The sequence below is a fragment of the Balaenoptera physalus genome (genome assembly GCF_965194825.1).
Source record: "Balaenoptera physalus genome assembly, chromosome: 4".
Taxonomy (NCBI): Eukaryota; Metazoa; Chordata; class Mammalia; order Artiodactyla; family Balaenopteridae; genus Balaenoptera; species Balaenoptera physalus.
The window spans coordinates 127609945-127628925 of NC_138891.1; the positions used below are offsets into that span (position 1 = coordinate 127609945).

Sequence of the window (18981 nt, forward strand, 5' to 3'; positions counted from 1 at the left end):
CTGGGGTTATGGTGAGGCTTAGAGATGACATATGCTAAGCGCTTGGCACATAATGGGCATGCAATAACTGCCGGTTTGGTACTGAAACTATGGATGTGGCTTGGACAGGGACTTCAATATGGTTCGGCTGGTTATACACAAGAGCAAAAAAGAAGAGCTCACCGTGCAGTAGCGAGCTAAAACAGGCTGAGTGTTAGTGAGCTGTGACTGGGGCCTTGGAAATTGGCTGGGTAGAAATGAAGTCCTTAATATGGAACATCTTCAGCAAATGCCTGAAATGAAATGGATCTTGTTAACATACTGGGAGTATTCTTATGGGCAGCCTTTAGTCTGAGATGTTTTCAGCATTCTCTCTCTGTCTCTCTCCCCCCGCCTTCATTTTTAAACAGCTTTACTGAGGTATAATTCACATGTCATACAATTCACCCCAAAACATAAGTGAAGTGTACAATTCAGTGGATATTAGAATATTTACAGATTTGTGCAGCTATCATCACAGTCAATTCATCACCTCTAAAAGAAACCCCATAGGCTTTAGCTGTCACATCCCCTGCACTTCCTCCCCGTGCCCTAAACAGCTGCTAATCTGTCTCTATAGATTTCCCTGTTCTGGACATTTCATATGACTGGAATCATATAATATGTGGTCTTATGTAGCTAGCTTCATTCATTTAGCATAATGTTTTCAAGGTTTATCTATGTGGTAGCATGTATCAGTACTGTATGGCCAAGTAATATTCCATTGTATATATACGTACTACATTTCATCGATGTCTCGGTTGGTGGACATTTGGGCTGTCTCCTGTCTTTTGGCCATTATGAATACCGCTGCTATGCACATTCATGTATATTCTTTGTATGTGTGCAGACACCTGTTTTTATTTCTCGTAAGTATATACTTAGGAGTAGAATTGCTGGATTTCAGCCTCCTCTTGATACTCATCATCACTGGGAAGGTTAAGAGTTAGTGATTCTACCATCATCTCCCTGAAACACTTTCCTGTGACAGTCCTAAATTTTCTGCATTTTATTCACTTAGTTAATAATTACTGAGAAATTACTGCAAATCAGGTAACACTTTAGGCGCCAGGCAACTTTGGTGGGCTCTTTGGGTTCTAGACTCTTCAAGATCTAAGTGGAATCTGACAGTAGGGTAATTACTTTTATCCGTAGCAAATGTAATTGAAGACTACCTTATGCAGGAAAGCAAAAATAGCACTTAACCTGCATCTTTCTTTCTTTTTTTTTATTTTATTTTATTTTATTTATGGCTGTGTTGGGTCTTCGTTTCTGTGCGAGGGCTTTCTCTAGTTGTGGCAAGCGGGGGCCACTCTTCATCGCGGTGCGCGGGCCTCTCACCATCGCGGCCTCTCCTGCTGCGGAGCACAGGCTCCAGACGCGCAGGCTCAGTAGTTGTGGCTCACGGGCCCAATTGCTCCGCGGCATGTGGGATCTTCCCAGACCAGGGCTCGAACCCGTGTCCCCTTCATTGGCAGGCAGATTCTCAACCACTGCACCACCAGGAAGCCCTGCATCTTTCTTGATTATCTAAATAAACATCATCATTTCTTAGCTCCTCTTATAAACACTGTCCATAACCTCTTATAGAAGCTTGTTGTTCACACCGCTTATTTATACATTGATATTTGTATTCATTAATCTCCTCATCCATTCATTCCATACAAATTTAGTAAGCACCTACACTCAATCATTGTACTATACTTAGTTGATATAAAGATGAGACACACACTGCTCTTTGGAGAGAAACGTACAAAAATAGGTTGTTGTAATACACTGTGGTATTGATGAGAAGTTCCTAACCCATTTTGGGGTTCCTGGGGAAGGCTTCCTGAAAGGTGAAAATGTACAGCGTGGATATAGAGACAGGCCAGGGTAAGGTGGGGAACTTTCCAGGAAGAGGGAACAGTGTAAGGAGATACATAAATAAGAAATATCATGGTACAAGTAGTTTAGTATTGCTGGATCATAAAGTGCGTCTGAGATAAAGAATCTTCACAGGGAAAATATAATTACTTAATATGTAGCCTGCCAGTGGGAATGAATGATTATGCAATAATTTACAACTGCCCGCTAAATGGCTGTGTGACATAAGATAAGCCATTAACATCTCTGTGCCTCATTTGTCATCAAATGTTGAGTGGGGAACAGATTTCACGAATATCTCCTTTCTAAAGTGACACGTAAATTGCTAAAAAGAAAGTCTTAAAGAACATTCTAATGTTGTCCCAAATATACAGCCAAGTCCTGGAAAGATAGAACTATACGAGATAAAGGAGGTATGTCATAGATAAGATTCCAGATTAAACAGATTGAAGAACTCTGCAAAAAGGACACAGATGAATTTCAGACCTGGCTTGGTGCCCCAGTTGTGCTGACTGCCTATAGAAGAAAATTCCCAAGCCCCAAATTCAAGTCTGCACTTCTCCTTCCCAGACTCCACCCTCCATGATTCCTGAAAAGGGCACAACTATTATCTGACCTCAAATCCTCTCCTAATACTTGTTTTGGAATTTTTGATGCATCTCTGCAGGTTGTGGATTGTGAGCCTGTGTAGCTATCCCATAGTATTCACGGTACTCATTTCTTCACAAAGTGGTTGCTGTGTCCTCCTGTGAAATGTGGCTATTCCTAGGTCTTCAAGATGATATATGGGGCTCTGTCAGGGCCTGCATCACATTTTATTCTTATATGTATTGCTAGCAGTGGTCACTGGTTCCCCTTTTCCTTTTTGAAAACTATACATTGTTGTCTTTGACCTTCATGTTGTCTTTGACCTTCATTTGCTGCTTCTAGCTCAAGGCAGCCATACAACAAGCCAATGGAAGAGAAAGAGCCTGACACTCCAAGTGCCACAGCAACCCTTTAAGTTGGGTCTGTGCCAGCCTCCAGAGCCTTTGCCCTCATACTTTACTCCATATTGATAAAGCAGCAAGAGAGACCAGGGGGTAACCTTGGTGCCCGTATGTAACTGTCCCCAAACACAGGCTGTAAATGTACAGAAGCACAAGAAGGAAGGAGAAGGGCTGTTGCCAATTCTTCCATCCAGTTGGTCCACCTGAGAGGTAGTCTAGTCTTGTTTCTTTAATAGTCAATCCTGTGAAAGAGGAACAAGCAATCTATGGCATGGAAAATGAACAGGGAAGAAGGCATGATGAAACCTGCAAGACATTATATGTAAGGGGCATAGAAAGAAGAAATGGAGACACACTGTGCTATTAGAGAACAGGTGTCAATTAAGTAACTAAAGTCTATGGTTTCCAAGTTGCTGTAAGATCATATAGTGCTCCTTGCTCCTTGGGAAGGGCCATTGCTAAAGTGGGTCCATTGCCACTAATGAAGGGAGACCTTACCCTGGTGAAAGGAAAACTCCCACCTGTGCTGGTAAATCTGCTGTTGACTTACGTGGCACAGAAGCTTCTGGAATTACTACCATTTGTGACATAAAAATTTGAGTCATTTTAATTTTTTTCTTTTATGAAATAAAAATTTGCATAATCTAATGAAATTTGCACAGTAGCTATCATTCATGGAATGCAATTTCCAGCACTGAATTCCTAGGCTAGACTGCGTTTGGAATTTAAGGTTTTATTACAAGCACCACTTAAGCTTTCTGTTTTCATCCGCTTTGTAATTTTTTAGTTGTCCAGTGGTGGGCTACCAAATCACTGCAGTTTTATTCAGTAAAATGTCTACATACTGAAAACATAGTTCATGTATGTATTACTAAGACAATGAAACAACCACCAAGCCATAGGAAGTTCTTCTTTTTTTTTTTTTGGTCAAATTAAATATCAGGAAAAAACCCTCTGGGAGGCTTACATGCCCACACCCAGCTACTATGTGTGTTAGCTGCTAAAAGCCACAGCTGCTCCATTTGATAAAGAATTGACCTCCATAGATGGGACCCACCTTCCTGGACGTTGCCTGGCGGGAAACACCCCTCACCCCCAACCAGGAGTAGCACACACCTACTTGACCGATAAGGAAATATGAACGTCCTGCTCCTTTGTCTCAAGGTGGGACAATGTTTATGGTGTCACTCTTGTTCCAAAACTATGGGATCAGGCTGAGACTAGACTTCAGCTGAAACCACATCTTTGCTTTGCTTTCCCCCTGTGTCCTATCCTGCTTTCTTCACCTCCTTACGAGTTTCTTCTGAAACACTCCCTCAAAGAATCAGTAACATAAGGATCCTTATCTCAGGCTCAGCCTCTTGGAAACTCAAACGAAGACTATGTGAAAATGCTCATTAGTCCCAAAGTAGGATAACTATTGAACAATGTTAAAATAAAGTGATATAAACCATTTTCAGAAAAAGGACAGTTACAAAGTAATAAAGGATATCCATTTAAATATATAAAAATATGCATTGATGTTTGCAAATTTTGAAATGCAATGACAGAGTAATGTGAAAATTGTATGCAATTATTGACATGCAAGTAATAGAAGCATAGAAAGTCAAAGGTTAGCCATAGATGACTCTTGTCGAGAACAAATGTGTATGTCCATGAACCTGTATTTAATGGCCATGACCTTGTCAGCTACATCTGGTTTGACATGTACAGAAAGATGTGTGATAATGGGATTGATGAATTCATTAGCATTGTGAATCACTCAAAAACAGAATCTTTAACACATTTTATTAAGGATTGACTAAAAACTGTTGGTTTGGAGAGGACGAAGATTACAAATGTTTTAAATTGGTTTCCCAAAGGGCAAGGAAATTGAAGCAATCCTTTTTACCCTAAATGATCAGGGATGGAATACACATCTCCCCTATGGTGTTGTGCTTGGGTGGCCAGTAAGGCCAGAGGAGTTTATGTCAGTCCAGAAAAGTACGATACTGGGAAATGAGCAGAAAGGGAAATGCCGAATGCTGAGCCAGGCACTGGACAAGAAGTTCTGTTCTGATTTTTCAAAAGAAAAATATGATAGATTTGAGATTGAGGATCATTCATTGATTGATTCACCCAATATTTAGAGAGCACCTCTTCTGTGCTGGGGTTCTGTGGTTACAGACATGAAAAGGCAGAAATGAGCTCCCAAGCCAAGTTTGCTGTATTGTAATCATTCCTGGTCTGACTTCCATGCTTTTTGCAAATGATTTCTGGAGTTTACAGGCTCGTTCTACATTTGTGTGGTTTCCTAGGGCTTTCAAATATTTAACCATGTCTAAGCTTTTCCCAACTGCCTTAAACTCTTCAGTTAATTCACATTCCAAAATTGTCATAGGGAAAAATGGGTCTCTCTCCCCATGCCCCTAAAAAGCCCCAACCCTACAATTATGATAATTTAATGGTGAATAGTGTTCATTAAATATTCTGTATCTTAATTGTTTTTCCCAGAGAAAATGAAAATGCTACTTATATCTCTGGGAGTCTTATGCTGAGTATTGGCATCCAAGTTGTAAAATTCTTCAAGATTTTTGGACCCAAGAACTCCCACTTGTGAGAGATCGGACCATCTTGTGTCATGCGTTAGAATTTAGTGTGTTAATTTATTTATCCTATTCTATCCCTAATCTGTCTGTATTTCAGTAATCACAGCAACTAGTATTTGTAAATATCTTTTCATTATACCTGGTTTGTCACAACTTTGAGGATTTTATTTAAGTAAATTAAATATCTTAACAGTGTATGCAGTTAGGATTCTGAATACATAGCTAGAATGTAACCTTCTAAAGAACAGGAGTTTGTTCTATTGTGCTAAATAGCTTGTTATATTTTGATGAATATTTTGACTAACTCTGGAGATGGATTGATGGGGATAAATTTCCCAAGTACTTTAAAGAAAATTATTTATGATGGCTCTTTCATCTGTTAATGGAAGAGTGTTATCTTTCTCTTAATGATTATAAGGATTTTGTATCTTATTTTTAGAATAGAAATATGTAAATAAAATTTGGACTTGGGGAGCCAAGTACTTTGAATTTCCATAAATGACTTTCTTTTCATAAAACCATACTGTATGAGAACGTGCACACTATTGTGCCTTAATTTAGTGTGTAAACACATTCTTAATATGTTATCTTTATTGATGGAATCTTACTAGTGTGTTTGTGCCTGTGTCAACTTAATTCTCATAGAGCCTCTTGGGATTTATGGGTTGTTGGATTTTTAAAAATCCATTGGAAGCAAGTGGATTCTCAATGTAAAAGTAGTACCTAGTTAAAAGAAAAGCAATATTTTATCTGATATTACAAAGAGCTCTTCATTTTTAACATTCAATCTCTGAGAAAGTTAACTTATGAGGAATAAATTATATTACTTAGCAACCTTCTATTCATTTCACCACATTGTTAAAAGCTTATATTCTGCAAATAATTCACATAATGAAACAATGGACATAAATTATATACTTTAAGAAAGATTAAAAATTCAAATAGTTATAACCTGATTTGAAGGTCGTTTGTTCTAAATCAGTACTTAGATTGTTAATTTCTAAGAAAATGAATTTCTAAGTAAATTGTTAATTTATAAAAAAAGCTTTAATAAGGTTTTATTTAGGGGTATCTTGAAGTAGCAAAGGTATATTTTAGAAAAATTCTATATTTTATAGATTCCATTCACTGCTTCTACAATACATATATTTCTACTATGTTTACTGATTGATTGGTATCCTATAAATAGCTTAAATTTTTAACATGGTTCATATTACTGGGGTTGGTCCTCAGGTGTGTATGTCAGAAAGCAAACACAGAGATGGCTGAAATTGGGCAGGCTTTTATCACTCCTATTAAGAATACATTTTCTTAGCAGGTGCAAAATTGAAACTATAAATTGAGACAGCACCGAAATAACAAGTTTGCTTGTTGTGGATAATTTCTGCAATATTGTAAAAAGTTTCTACAAATTTAAGACAAGTTACTGACAATTTGTTAACATGTCTGAGGCCCTATGATAAAAATCCACGAAAAACCACAACAAAAAAACTGTGAGAAAATAAAAAAAATTAAAGTTGGTTGCTTGCAATTTAATTAAGACAATATCTTGAATGAAAATGAAGAAGACAAGTTGAAAGGAACATTAGAAATTGTCTTGCTTGGTATTCTAATTTTATAGGAGTGGAAACAGACATGCTGAGCTTAAGTGATTTATCCAAAGTCATGGTTAGATTGTTCTGGAGTCTGCTTCCGACTCTCTTCCAGTACACTTTCATGCCTGCCACTGCCTCCTATGACAGAGGAACACGTGCCAGATAATTGTAATTGCTTAAGAAAAACCAGTTGGGAAAATAGTGAACTGTAATCACACATGGGCTGAAACAACAGTATTTAGGAGAGGAAACACCATTCTGGAACATCCGTCTCAGACTTGGCAAGCTGGAATGACAATCTGCAACTTTGTTTTCACCAGTTATCAATCACTGGTATAGTGAGGCAAATGCTACCAGAGAAATTTAATTACCGAATCAAATTATTAAAAATTATATATACGTTTAAATCTTGTACAAAGGAAAGAGGTTGTATTTTCTTCAACCATAAAATTCTCTCCTTCTTCCTTTTGATTTGATGTAAGTCAGTCAAATCTGTATGGAAATAATCCAGAGAGGGCAAAACAAGTCTAACAGATCTCATTTTGCAATACTATGAATCTAAGTAGACCTATGTTCTACTGAATGATTTTCCTCAACTTCTCCTTAGCTGTGGGTTGAGGGACAGATAATAGCTGAGTCTAATTAAATTTGTTCATTGAGTGCTTTCTAATTTTTTCCCTTTCAGTATTTGTATCTTCCTTCTCTGACAGTGAACAGCTCCAATTACACTGAATATGTCTACTTATTTGATCACTATGTAACCAGGCTTCTATTGCCCCTGCTATTCCCTGCTCTGCATGGAAGCTCTCCTCACTCTGCTTGGCCTTTGACACCCCGTGCCAGATCATCCTTCCATGAGGATGCTTCTTCACTCTTCTAGGCTATGACACTCTACTCTGGGTAGCGTTCCTACACGAATGTCCTTCTCACTCACTTCAATTTCTGGCACCCTGAGCTGGGCCATTCAGCTCTCCACACCCCAATCCCTGCTGGCCTGGCCTATTTGCCTACTTTGCTGAACCCTATGCCCTACTTATTGGATTTATGATTAAATTGTTCAAGAAGTAAAGGAATAGAAAGGGAAAACAACTCCTTAGATTTTAGAATTAAATGTCAAACTTCTAAAATATTTAAGTGACTGAGTATATTATTAAAGAAGAAGGATGGAGTATATTTCTGGAAAGTTTGGTGGGGTTTTTCTTGGTATTAGTTTATAAAAAGAGTGCTGGGCAAAGACTAAGAAGACTAAGCTTTGCTCGCAAAGTTAATTGCAGCACCTTGGAGAAGAAAGCCTTGATTGATAGCTTAAAGTTGATGGAGGTGAGTGACCAGTACAATTCCTGCCACAGACCAAGCTTTAGCACCTAGTTCCCTTCCTTCAGTCAAGATTCACTTAATCATACTTTTTTACCCTTTGCAGTGGTTACTTTTTCATTTCTTTGTTACTGAGAAATGGTTCTGGATTTTGTGATTGCAAAGGACCTACTTTTCTGTACCATCAATGTTAATGCTCTTAAATAATATTTTTTTGGACGTGTTAAGTCATTTAAGTCTTTTTTTTTAACTTTTCTAGGTCACAGAGTACCAAACACATTTTATGTGAGGGATGGGGATCCACTTCCTCAAAATATAACCACTAGTAAGACAAGAGCATAACAAAGTTAGCCTCGTCACACAGATGCAGGTCACGGGGTGTCCAGGTGGAACCACAGGGGTCATTCGTCCAGGGTCCCAGTGTTAACACTCTACCATTTCATGTCCTTGATCAGTGGTCACTTCTTTCCTGAGTATCAGCGTATCTCTAAGATTTGTTCTAGTCAATCAGAGCAGAATGCCTTTAATGTGATAAACCCTAACGGCCCCTACAGAATTGTTGCTGTCCGTCATGTCAAGTTCTCCTTTGGAGAGAGTTTTGACTTTATGGATCATTGATTTGATAAACCAAAACGAGCCCTTTAAAGCTCTCGTGTTTTGTCAGGTGGCTGGATTTATCAGGGTTGCATGCTCAATGAAACTATCTTTCCTGGAGTCTGAACACCTAGAAGGTGACCAGTGTCTCTTCTTGATGACCTGATGTAGTTACTTGTTTCTGTCCTTCATTCCGTGAAGGAGAGACTTCACTTTTTCTCTTACTTTTGGAATACCATTGCTGAGAAATGTGCTTCTATTTCACTCTGTGGAATGCTAGGAAGTGATTTTTAGGCATTCTTCATGGAAGTGTTAATACTTATGAGACAAATGGCTTATTATTGAACTTGGAGCTGGAAGACCTAGATTTGAATGCTGACACTGCTACTTATCAGCAATGTGGTCTCAGTTTCCTTATTTGTAAAACTGGGTATTATCATTATCTCACAAAGTTTTTTCTGAGCCTCAAATAAAATAATTCAAGAAAGTGCCATGCAAATGCAAGGCATTATTAGTATTTTGTAAAAAGTCATTTCTTTAAAGGTAAAACAATTCATTATAAGGAAAAGTCCAAATGAAAGCAAAGTAATAAAATTATCTTAAGAACTGTTGAGAGAATTTTGGTTTTGCAAATGTAAATTTGTTTTCGTATTTAATGAATGCAAATATATTTACTCTTAATGTTTAACTAGTTACTGTAAGTTCTAAAAAGTTTCAAAAATGTTCACTTCAAAAAGTCGTTGCCTTGCTTTGAAAGAAAGTTTAACTTCAAGGACAATATACCTACTCTTTCCCCAAATCATCTCTAAGCAATAAGTCTAACAGTATTAACGTAAGGGGAGGTGTTAAGTCTTTCTTTATTCAGAACGCACAGCTTATTCCAAGTCAGCTAGCATATATTCTAAGACAACGAAAATGAGGAACAATGATTTAGAGACTCCAGAAGACGCAATCAGATATTACCATAAGGTGGGCCAACCACTGTAACTCTTTCAGCCAATATGTGTTAAAATTCTCTGTCATGGGAAAACTGTATTGGCCCCAGCAGACTGGCAGACATTTATCTCCCTCAACAAACCTGGTGTATTAGACAAAAGGAAGAAGTATATTTTGATTGTCATCATCCTAAATAAGGGGACCATGAAAACAGACTTAGTTTGAGTCTCCCTGAAAGCAGAGCATGAGACAAATATGTGGGTACACATAGTTTACTTGGGAGTTAATCCCAGGAAGCGGAGGTGAGGGAGTGGGAGAGTGAGACACGAAGTGGGGAAAATGGTGAGTTATTGGGCTGGCTACCTCTGTGGACAGTTGGTGATCAATTCTGTCGGAGCCCTTTAAGAATTCACCTTAGAGATGTTCCAGCGAAGGATAGGGAGGCTGGCGCCATTAATTCCTGTCTCCTGTTGGTGGAGGACTGCCCCTAGAGGCTCATTTGCTCTATGCACTTCCAAGCTGTGTTTAGTTGGGGGGGAGTTGTGGGCTGTGCTGCCTTGTGTGACATCAGAGAAAGCCCCGAATCTGAGAGGTGCCACAGTGTGGCTTGAAATAGATGCTGGTCACTTGCACAGTATTGTCCTTCACTGCTGTGCTGAAATCTGGTGGGCCAGGCGATGTGGCCAGGTGTCTGCTACAAGGAAGAGAAAGCAGAGGGTGTAAGAGCAGTCATTATGTAATCATTTATTACAGAGGTGAGATAATGTTGTAATTGTAGGATCACTGGCGGTATGGAGTGGAAAATGAGTGTTGAAAGCATTTCTCTAGAATTCCTCAGAAGAGAGAATGCTGTGATTCTCATGGTTAATGCTGAGTATCTAAATGGATGTATTTCTGCAATGGCTGAATTCTTACAAGCTATTTTCGTTTGCAGGAAACAGGTTTTCAGAAACACAGTGTCATATGTTCTGATCCTAAGTTCATTAAGCAACATCTGATCTGTGATTTTGTTACCAAACGCAAGTTCGTGTGCGTGACACACAGTGAGGTCAAACAAACCGAAATGTCAGAGTTCGGAGCAGAGAAAGGTTTATTGCAGCCCATGCAAGGAGGACGGGTGGCTCATGCCCCCCAAACCCCTGAACGCCTTGAAGGGTTTCAGCAAAGCATTTTTAAAGGCTAGGTGAGGGAGGGGCCTGGTTGGTTGGTGCAAACTTCTTGGTATCAGAATCCTGTGTTCTTGCAGCTGTCCGGGTAGGTCAGGTCATGATGTTCCTGTACACCTCCAGCAAGACAAACGTTAGTCTCTGTTCTGCAACTTTTTATCTCTGTATGAATGGAAAAGTGTTACACCCTTAAAGGTCAGAGCCTTGAGAATCCGTGATCCTATGTATTTCAGGCTATAGGCAACATTCTTAACTTGAAGCAAAAGCAATAGAATACAAAGATTAAAGTAAAAGAAACAGATCTAATATGGCGTCAGGTTTGTTCTTCCCTATTACAATTTGCTATCCTGGATGAACTTACCCTCAGAAAGGGAGTCTTCTGTGCAAATGGCCATTTTTCAGAGAAAGTTCCCGAAGCATGGAATACCATATTGGAGTTTTGGTTTGAGGCAGACTCTTGGGGGCTTATTATCATGTTTCAAACTTTTATCATACCAGAGAAACCCAAATCATTGTAAATTGAAGGGTTATTAGGTTAATAAGCCTTTCACCGAATCTGAGATTTTGAGTGACCCTCATCTAATCTGCGTCCTTTCTCTTACAGAGGCGCAAAGGAATTTCATAATTTACCTAACATCAGTTTGTGAATGGACAGGCTGGGACCAGCTCCTGTCCCTCCTGGAATTCAGTTCAATATTCTGCAACAACGTCTCAGATAATACGCACTTGCCAATTTGCATAATCAATCTTTCACTTTTGTACCACACAGGGTCACTGTTTAAGTACACAGTGATACACTTCCTGACCTTTAGAATTTTAATTCACTGGGCTTAGTGAAATTCCCCAGACACCTTTAAGAAGTTATGGAAAGGAAAATGAATGCAGGCTTTTGGAATGTTTTGAATACCAAAAGCCAAAACGGCACAAGTAAATGACAAGAGTTTAAAAAGAATGCCTTAACAGCTGGCTGAATAAATCAACCAAAGTTGAAACGTTCACTTAACTTGTCTGTGAAATTTTTCTTCCTGGAGTGAGGGACTCCTTGGGGGAAAGAGAGTAGCAGGTAAATATTTTCGCCTCTTGCTTCCTCTGCAATCAGAATGTGCTGCATAGGTATTCATATGCTCCATATGTAACATAACACAAAACTAAACTTTATAATCCTAGGACGCCCATGGTGTGGGATTCAGACTGCCGTGATCATCCCACATCTGGGCAGGCCTAGGACATTACTGTCAGAGAAACTTCTGCAACAAAATAATGTCCCAGCCTCTGAAGTTGGATTTCATGAAGGTACTTCATGACTTAGGCTTATACTTTTGTTGCTGGGGAAATGGAATCCCTACTGTTGCCAGTGAATTTAAGGTTCTTTCTTTGTCACGAAAGAATTTGGAGACAAAGTGATAGGTAAGAATCAGATTTATTTAGAGGGAAACACACTCCACAGACAGAGTGTGGGCCATCTCGAAAGGCAAGAAGCAAGAAGCAAGAGGCTTCGAAATGTGGCATGGTTAATCTTTATGGGCTAATGAGTGGGAGGCTTATTCCAACTACTTGGGGAAGGGGTGGGGATTTCCAGGAATTGGGCCACCTCCCACTTTTTGACCTTTTATGGTTGGCTTCAGAATGTCATGGCACTGTTGGGTGTGTCATTATCATGCTAATGTATTACAATGAGCATATAATGAGGCTCAAGGTCTACTGGAAGTTGAGTCTTCTGCCATCTTGGACCTAGTTGGTTCTCACTAGTTTTCGTCATGTACTATGGCTATGTCATTCTTTTAAAGGTTGTGCCCTGCCCCCTTCCCTCCTGTTTCACTACTATTTCCTCCCGTTTGGCACCAGCCTGCCGGCTGATGTCTCCCTGTGGCTAGCCAAGGGCTTGTCCTGCTCCATTTGGGAAGGAGGTAGAACCTCATTTTCCCTTATACATCTTCTATGAATCGCTCAGAGTCCTTGGAATGGTCCTTCTGAAGTATCTTAAGTGAAGAACTAATCCAAACCCTGGGTGTGGGGGGGAATGATGCAGATTCTAAGATGTTCTGGGTCACCTGGATCCAGATGTGGGTGTCTGTGGCAGTGCGTGATGCCCAGGGATGAAGGAGACCTGTTACTGTATTCAGAGCAGCCACAAGCAGCCCTGAGAGTGCATCCTGGCCTCCACTTGAGGGGAAGACATCAGTAGGTAACAGTGCTCCTTGGACTTCTTCCTTCTGCCAGGGATGCCCTTTTCTGGCCACAGGCTCCTGAGGGAAATGAACAGTGAGAGACCCAGGACAGAGAGACAACAGAAACAGTGAAGATTGATGTGGGTTGGCTTCCCTGGTGGCGCAGTGGTTAAGAATCCGCCTGCCAATGCAGGAAACGTGGGTTCGATCCCTGGTCTGGGAAGATCCCACATGCTGCAGAGCAACTAAGCCTGTGCGCCACAACTACTGAGCCTGCATGCCACAACTACTGAGCCTGCTCTCTAGAGCCCGTGAGCCACGACTACTGAGCCCATGAGCCACAACTACTGAAGCCTGTGCACCTAGAGCCCGTGCTCTTCAACAAGAGAAGCCACCGCAATGAGAAGCCCACGCACTGCAATGAAGAGTAGCCCCCGCTGGCCGCAACTAAAGAAACCCCGTGCGCAGCAACGAACACCCAATGCGGCCTAAAAAAAAAAAAAAAAAAAAAAGATTGATGTGGAGCTGTTTCCTGAAAACGTTAACAGAAACTGTAGAGCATGATTTATTAAAACAATCAGAGTGAAAATGCTTGTATATGGACCTCTTATGTTTTAGTTACAATTATTATTTTTATAATTAATGTTCATATTCATATTTATTGAATGAGAGCAATGTACATGGTTAGGTAAGTGCTAGAACTAATGCTGGATAATACACTTTAAAAAAATATGTTCATAATGGAAAATTTCAAACATTTTCAAAAGGAGAGAGGAGTATAATGAACTCCATGTACCCATTGTTCTCTCCAACAATTATACAATTATCAGTCAACAGCTAATTCCATTTGACCTGTACCCACTCTCCATCCATTCTCAAATTGTTTTGAAGCAAATCCCAGATATAATACTTCATCTCCATGAGGTTTATCTTTAATAATTTTGATATATTTTTTTAAAAAGATCTAATTCTAATAAAATTACTACACCTAAAACTTAATTCCTTAGCATCATATAATGTTCAATCTGCGTTCAAAATTTACTAATTTCTCCATAGTCGGTTTGTTTGAATAAAGATCCATATGAGACTCACACATTGCATGAGGCTGATATGGCCCTCAAGTCTCTTTCAGTGTGGTGGTTCCTAGTCTCTCTTTCTCTCTTTTTTTATGGCCTTTTTGTTGTCATTGTTATTAAAAAAATAGTTTGGTTTTAAAGCAAAACGTTGTCATTTAAGTTCATATGTCAGTGTTTCCGTGATTGGTTTATTCGTGGTAAAAAATGATTAAAGAAGACAATTTAGGTGACCTAAACTTTATTTAATACTCCTTTCAGAGAACTGCAGAATGGGTCTGAAGGCAGGAAGCTTTTCCAGGATAAAGAATAAAGAACAAGGAAGAGAAAAATAGAAAATATCCGATTGGCTGGGGCCACAGAGTCAACCTCGTTTGGGGATTGGCTGACCGGATATTCTGTGTTTCTGGTCAATGGGAGCATTTATAGGGATGCAAAGGTTATCTAAGTTTCAGTTCCCTGATAGGGGACCCTGGGCAGGAGTGGCTCCATCTTGGACCTAGAAAATTATTTCAGCATTGGAAACCTGATTTCATTATGCCGTTGCTCGTAAGCCCTGCTTTTCTGCCATCCCATGCTCCTGGAGGGCAGTGTTCATTTTCCTCTGTGGGCGTGTGTCCCAGGCTTATCTGCAGGCATTGCTTCATGGTGAGAATCTTTTCATCTGACCCTGTGTTATAATACCCTAATCATTTTGACTTACAGTTATGGATTAAACTTCATAGTAAACCACTCGTTTGTGCATAGGCCAAAGCAACTACAAGTAAATAAATCGAGGCAGGTTCCCACAGTGGGTAAACGTGGGGGGCTTGGGGCAACCTGGACCAGAGTTTGAAACCTAGTGACACTGGCCGGCTATGTTCTCTTGGGCGAGGACTGAACAGCACCTACTTTCGGTTCCCTAACCCTCAAGGGAGTGTGAGGATGTTGGTATTAGCTGCCACAGAGCAGTATGTTGGGGTTAAAGGAGGTGATGTTTGAAAATTCTCAGCTTGGTGCTCCCCATGCAGTGAGCACTGAGTAAATGAGAGTGTGATGAAGCCGTGGTGCTCCACTCCCACCGTCATTTTTGGGGTATATTTCATTTTTTTACACTTTTGAAAAAATACAGTTTTAGATTTATAGTGTAACTGAGCAGATAGTACTTAGGGTTCCATACACTCACCCAGCTTCCCATTTTCCCCATTATTTCCCCTACTATTAATATTTTGCATTCATGTGGTTCCTTGGTTACAATCAATGAACCAATATTGATATGTTATTATTAACCAAAGTCTGTAGTTTCTATTGGGGCTCCCTTTTTGTGTTGCATAGTTCTCTCGGTTTTGACAAATGTGTGATGTCACGTATCCACCATTACGGTTTCAAACAGAACAATTTCACCATCCTAAAAATTCCCTGGGCTTCACCTGTTCATCACTCCGTCCCTCCCCACAAGCCTTGGGCAGCCACAGGTCATCTTACTATTGCCATAGCTTTTCCTTTTCCAAAATGTCACATAGTTGCAATTATATGGTATGTATCCTTTTCAGGCTGGCTTCTTTCACTTAGCAATATGCTTTAAAGTTTTGCTTTTTAAAATGCATTTGATTTAGTTATGGGAAGGATTACACAGTGCACGTTCTATGTGAAGACATGGGAACTGCTTTTGAGTTTCATCCACTTACCTGACACAGTGCGAGGCAGATTGGAGGGTGTTCCCTTCCAACGTTGAGCAGAGGGTAGGAGCTGAAAATACCAGGATTCTGGATCCTCTGTAAGTATACTGTTTGTTCAGCTGATGCACATGTGGGTGCAGTGCAGTGGTTCCTATAGCTGGTCTATGACTGGCTACAACCAGAAAATAAAGAGACCTTTGGCCCTGGGAGTTCCTAATTCTATGGGGTTGGAGCTATACTTGGGAATCTGTATTTTACTGGGCTCCCCAGGTAATACTTAGAGCCATTTCTTTGGTAGTAAAATGAACCCTGGCTTTGGCATCAGAGGATTTGGCTTCAAGTCCTCACTATTCATTAAAGCATCAAACACTTATTTAGCTCCCACTGTGTGCCAGACCATGAGCTAGGTTCTGGGTTGCTATAATGAGGAGGTCCGCAGTCATACTTTGCACCCTAATGAGCTTATACTCCAGAAGAGGCAGGCATTCATCAAAGAATCCTATTTATCAATGTTATTCATCCACTCTGCTAGGTGCTAGAAAGAAAATACAGAATACTATGAGAATGTAACAGAAGGGTCTAACTTAGTCTGAATGGGGTCAGTGGTTCACTTTTCCCTGAGAAAATGACCTTCGACTGAGATGTTATCTGTGAAGTGACGACAGGATGTCTGCCATCAGGGCACACAAGGTCAACATGGTTTAGAACACCAGGAGAGAGGGCCGAGGTTGTGGAATTAGCCACTCAGCAGCTGTTCTTCTGCAGACAGCCAGCCAGGGGCTCTGGCTCTCCAGCCATCCTCCTACTCAACTGCACTGAAATTTCTCACAAATCTCTAAAACATGTTCTATGATTCAGCCAATTATGTTTATCAGAAGCTCAGACAATCAGGTTGTAAATAGGCCTCTCTTAAAGAGTGTTAGAATGTGGTTCTTTTTTTTAATAAATTTATTTATTTATTTATTTATTTATGGCTGTGTTGGGTCTTCGTTTCTGTGCAAGGGCTTTCTTTCTCTAGTTGCGGCGAGCAGGGGCCACTCTTCATCGCGGTGCGCGGGCCTCTCACTGTCGCGGCCCCTCCCGTTGCGGAGCACAGGCTCCAGACGCGCAGGCTCAGTAGTTGTGGCTCAGGGGCCTAGCCACTCCGCGGCATGTGGGATCTTCCCAGACCGGGACACGAACCTGTGTCCCCTGCATTGGCAGGCGGATTCCTAACCACTGCGCCACCAGGGAAACCCTAGAATGCGCTTCTTAAAGCTTCTATTTGGGTGGGACCAATTATTCATTTATGAAAAAATATGCATAGAAGAGAAAAGCATCTGATTTTGTATCACGATTACGGAAGAACTGTGTAGTGCTTGAGCATTTATCAAGTGTTTTTACTTGTGGTGTCATTTCTTCTTCACCATAGCCTGAGAGATATGGATTATTACCATATCCACTGTACAGATGTGGACACAAGAGCTGAGAGAGATGCAGAACCCCACTGCAGTCACACAGTGAAGAACTGAGTGCAGCGGTTGGCTATAAGTCAATGGCAGCTAGGACCATTTATTACTACCATTGTGTCAGTTTTGAGCCCCAGGTATATGCTCATGTATCGAAAATATACAATTCAGACACATCGACTTCCCAGGACCTTTCTTCATCCTGAAAGTGAGTTTCTATAGAGGACTGCCTGTGTTTCTTCTCCTACTCTCCAAAGCTAACAAGATCTTCTCAGAAACCTACAGCTCAGTCCAAGGCAAAGCAAAATGAATTGTCCTAAAGTTATAGATGTTATTAAGATTTCTGCCCATGTGAGCTGGAATTTTGCTTTATTGCCTGATAGATCTTTTTCAATATGAACCATATTTCTACTCTTTCCCTTAGAGATTGCTGCTGAAATTGGACCATATGGGAAGCCCTATAATCAGCAAGATTTTTTCCTATACATTGGAGACTGTAGGTGACAACATAGGATTGTTTATTTTAGAGGTTGCAAGACTACTTACCTCCCTCCTGATATCTTTCTTCCTATCTTATTATAGTGCATACTGTTTCTAACTTTGAGTCATTCCCTGAAATTTGTAAGGCCTTGTATATAAAAATCCCCTGTAAAATAACATGCTACCTTTAAAAAGTAACCCATTAGCATCCATTAAGGCTTAAATGTTAATTGTAACCATGAAGTTTGAAAGTTATGGGTAAATGATTTACTACTAAGAAGCCAAAGGCCTCTAGATATGTCTGAATCCAAGGACAGAACCAAAGTTTGAATGATTCTAACAATGCAAAAATATCAGTAAATTATAGGATATTCCTCTCCTCCCCTTTATCTTACCCTAAACTACTACTATTTCATGATATATTTAAGTGTTAATCATGTTGGATACTGTGAGATCATCAAAGATGGTCTAAAATATAGTAAGTCTCTACTGCCTTTTTAGAGCTTTTATGGGAGAACTGGTTTTCTCTGTTTTCCCCTGAGAATTTTGCTTGGCTGTTGTGTCTGTTCTAATGCTACAATAGCTGGTCTTAGGTTCGAACAGTGCGGTGGAAGCTCATTTTAACCAAACAATATTTTTGGTATATGACCCCTATTTTTAATTTTTATTATATTTTGTATTCTAATAAATTATTCTGAATTTTCCTTCCAAAAATTGAAACCTCTTTAGGGTCTAGGTTTTGCCATGTTGAATTCCAAACCCTATTAGTTGGCTAAGACTTTCTGTGACCTGGTTGAATTGTCAACAAAGGAAGTAGATTTCTGATAAATTGAGTAGATTTCTGATAAATTGAGTATGTTCTTATTCTCTCTAACAAAAAAGTGGAGGAAGGAACATCTTTGCATGCCCACATCACCTGGCACCATCATTTTAACTTTATTCATTAACTTTATTTTGCAATGTGTGAGACCCAAGAGAAAACCTGCTTCTCTTAGCTCTAGCTTGGCTTCCAAATAAAATATTACTCTGTTAGTTCATTTTGCTGTATCACATCAAAGTCTTGTCACTGTGCCGGTGCTAGCTAGGAT

General features: G+C 40.0%; 1 protein-coding gene across 12 annotated transcripts in view; it reads left to right on the forward strand.

Moving 5' to 3' along the window:
* LOC309660103 (uncharacterized protein) overlaps positions 1-18981 on the forward strand; it is a 293525-nt gene that overhangs the window by 14765 nt on the left and 259779 nt on the right. Inside the window, exon 3 of one of the 12 annotated variants that reach the window (XR_014263134.1) lies at positions 13287-18723. The exons of the other annotated variants lie outside the window; for them this stretch is intronic. The gene's annotated coding sequence lies outside the window, so the exon portion shown is untranslated. Of the gene's footprint in view, positions 1-13286; positions 18724-18981 lie in introns of those variants that run through there. 12 annotated transcript variants of the gene reach the window in all.